The 3,723-nt window shown below is 33.1% G+C and overlaps 1 long non-coding RNA gene across 4 annotated transcripts; it reads right to left on the bottom strand.

Annotated features, from left to right (window-relative positions):
• Positions 1–202: 202 nt before the first annotated feature.
• On the bottom strand, positions 203–3,123 carry LOC134218082 (uncharacterized). Of its 4 annotated transcripts, XR_009981245.1 has the most exons (4): positions 2,693–3,123; positions 2,312–2,622; positions 2,012–2,227; positions 203–1,202 (listed from the first exon to the last, which is right to left on the bottom strand). It is a non-coding gene; the product is annotated as an uncharacterized LOC134218082 (long non-coding RNA). The 4 variants fall into 4 exon arrangements; XR_009981242.1 differs by lacking the exon at positions 203–1,202 and having other exon boundaries at positions 1,239–2,227; XR_009981243.1 differs by lacking the exon at positions 203–1,202 and having other exon boundaries at positions 1,239–2,227; positions 2,312–2,641.
• Between the last annotated feature and the right edge of the window lie 600 nt (positions 3,124–3,723).

Consider the following 3,723-nt stretch of genomic DNA (forward strand, 5'->3'; position numbering starts at 1 on the left):
TTCAAATGTGTAATTAATATTGAATGTTAAATTATTAATATTAAACATGTAATTAATATTAAATGTTTAATAATTAATATTAAATATTAAATATTTAAAATAAAACATTGAAAATTAAATATTAAATACTACATAAATATTAAATATTAAATTTTAAATACTAAATATTCAATATTAAATATTAAATGTTCATTCGCTCAACATAATATGATCTGTAAATTTAATACAACAAAAGCTGTTGACAAATGTCTCATTTCAAATAAAAATATTTACAGGATTGGATGAAAAAAATACATGCAAACATTTTTTAGAATTCCATTTTGATAAAATAAATTAAAATACACATACATGTGGATCATAACGACATATCTTCTAACTAAAACAAATATCAAAAAATGAACATGTTAATTGTAAGTTCGAGAAATCATCCTGGTGGCATGTTTTATGTCTAGAGAGTGTAAAACAAAATATTTTGAAAAACCAAACAAATATCAAAAAATTACATGTTATCAGAAAGTCGTGAGAATGTAATACAAAACATCTTCTATCAATCAATAAGCTGTATGTTTAACAGAAACCTTTTCAAAACTTACTTCAAACACGTTATACATCAATTTTTAAATTCGGTATTACTTGGGAAACTTTCATAAATAATTTTAAAATTCATAAAAAATAAAGCTAGATTAAAAGTGAATTGAATCCATAGTTAATAAAAACAAGAATAGATTTTTAGGATTCCTTACATTTTATTTGAACCGTCTAATTCATATTGACTTGAATATATTCAGCCCTTAAGCTATCTGCCTTCAACTGAATGCGTAGGACTGCGAATCCAGAGTTAACAAGTTTGATTTTCGGTTAAGTCTAGTATGTTTTCGAGTGGAAAACAATCTCGATTGCTTGGGCATAATGTATCCATTGTACTTGCCAAACAGGACATACACTTATGCAATGGCGGGCATAGAAAAGCTTTCAAATTTTAACTGAGAAAATGGTGAAGGATACTGAGTTGAAAAACGCGCCAGGTTCCACTTGGAATGTAGACCCGTAGAAGAAGAAAAAGAAGAAGAAGAAGTGAATGCGTTTGAATATCTTTATTTCGTTTGAATAATTTTACTCTAGTATATATTTTAGTTAGTAGTACTCCACGATCCATTCCTAGCGAAACACAACAACGTAGTTCCGTGCCTGGCCTCGTTCACCTAAGTTGAGATATAAATGGAATGTGATGAATGGTTTTAGCTGATTTCTCGCTTAACAATTGATTAGGGCCTACAATGAAAAGTAAACAAATTCAATTTTAACACCCTTCGATAGCATCCTCTAATAGCTACTAATAGTATAAAAATGTTCCGCATCTTCAATTAAATTACTTACAAAAAACTAATTTTTAATTGGGCCCACAACGTGTTATTTTCAAAATATCTGTAGGTCCACCCTAAAAACGACCAATCCACTCGTTTTTTTTTCTGTCTGGGATAAGTTTTCTCCAACTTCGGGCCTATAACGAGATTTTTTTCCGAACCGTCATCGGCCCGACCTCGGAGAGAGAAAATTTCCCCTCCCGAAAAGCCTTATCCCGTGTTTACTTTCGAAAAATGCCATAAACAAAGGGTCTATGAATGACAAGCAAATGCAGAATGACTTATCAAGAAGGCCTATCCCTTAGAAAAAAATTAAAATAGACTTAAACTTTTATATTAACGATTTCGACACATTTCTGCATGTTTTCGATGCAATTAAGATTATGGATGGATAGATAGTGCTGATTATGTGCTTTTAGGAGTTTTTGCTGCTTAAAATATCATAAACCTGGAAAATAGGAATAGAAATTGTGATGCTTTTTTTTAACAGTATTTTCTCAATGTTTACGTTTTGGCTGTAGGCCCTTTTCAAATGTTACGCGAGATTTTGGCAACTAATACCATCTCCTCTGATGATGATTACGTGCGATATCATCCTGCGTTGTTTAATTGTTATTTTAATATAAAAATTGGAAGTTACTTCGTACATCCTCTTGTGGGTGAAACGACGGAGGGTTTCTTACTCTTAAAACCAATTATAATACTATCACTACCCGCAACTTGTGGTTTTCCGATTGGTGACCTTTTGAGCAAAACTGGATCTACAAAATAGGTGCAGAATAATCCGATCAACGATACAACCAAATAGGGGAGGACAACCAACACTGATGACACTTCCCATTGGGTCCAAGGACTAGACGCATCTAAATACATAAAATTATTATCGTCAGTAACATTATTTCGAAAATTTCAAAAATATGTTGCATAATAAACTGTTTCGGACTTACCCCAGTAAAAAGCCGTCGGTCGCTCCAAACGATAGCACTGAATATTTTTGGAATTTCCACCGTAGTTCTCGAGTTAGTTCGGGTTCCAGGAATCCTGTTTTCTCACGCTGAAGTTGTTCCATTAATTCCATTGTCACACTGTTTTGGCGATACAATTTTGTTTAACTTGAATTCACGTTGGCTCGTCTTGCAGCTGCTAAACATTGTATTATTTCTGATCCATCTTGACCTTCCAGGCTCCATTGATGCTTTCTGCCTGTGTAATATTTATGGAATCCTCGACTTCACATTCCGTTCACCGGTGACGAAACCTAAGACAAACAATACACACTATTTTATATAGAAAGCAACATCAGTTAACAAGCTTATGAAATTACCTACTTGTAACCAAAGTTCCTAGCCGATTTCCGAAGGAAAAATGAGCAAAATAAAATTTAAACGAAGCACACAAATACTACTGGCTTTTTAGCGCACACTAATCACTATCAGTTTCATCCCATACTGAACTCACGCCTTCGGAGTTTGGTCCGCTTCTTGCAATTACGAAGAAAATAGCAAATTAATAAATCTCATTACCGCGGAACAGTTCTTTAATCGCAAACAGATTAATTGTTTAATAATAATTGAATTCTAATTTGAAGAATCTCGCTGCATATTTGTAAACAAACAACAAACTGCTCGAAAAAATTTGGCGCTTGACACATGCTGTCAGCTGTCAAATAGTATTACCTAAAATGCTAGTGCGAACGGTTTTGTTATTCAGAAGTAACACCTTCGAATAACATGTTATTCAGCTGTAATCTGAACAAGGCATAAGTCGATATAAGGAGGAGGTATTGGTTCAGTGTACCTATCTGTGGTGATGGTTTGCGTGGGAGGGCAATGAGATTGAACAATTCGACGTCTGATCTTTGTTAACAAAATCACATACGTCCTTTTGAGTAAGTACCCGAGATTTATTTTTTGTATGATTAATTCTCGCTTAACTTTTCAAAAGGACCTAAGTAACATTTTTTTCATGAATTAATTTGAGTAGTGCAATTAAAAGCTTTCATATTGGTCTGTTGATTGCGCTATTCAAATTAATTCATGAAAAAAATGTTACTTAGGACCTTTTGAAAAGTTAAGCGAGAATTATTAAATGAGGAAATTTTCCTTCCTTTGAAAAGTTCATCGTGAATTGATTCATCACCCCTCGTCCGGCAATCATTTTGACAGTTCTCACAGTAAACTTTCCGAAAAGCGGTTGCGAGAAAGCTGAAGCCGCTGATGTTTACGAATTTATTTAGCATTTTGTTTTCAAAGTGACGTATTTTTTTGGTAACAGCTTATTGGTTTAGTCTGTAAATACTATGCCCAAAACAAAGCAAACGCACAACATTCAACCACATTAAACCTTGCAATAAACTCAG

The sequence above is a fragment of the Armigeres subalbatus genome, chromosome 2 (genome assembly GCF_024139115.2).
Source record: "Armigeres subalbatus isolate Guangzhou_Male chromosome 2, GZ_Asu_2, whole genome shotgun sequence".
NCBI classification, from domain to species: Eukaryota; Metazoa; Arthropoda; class Insecta; order Diptera; family Culicidae; genus Armigeres; species Armigeres subalbatus.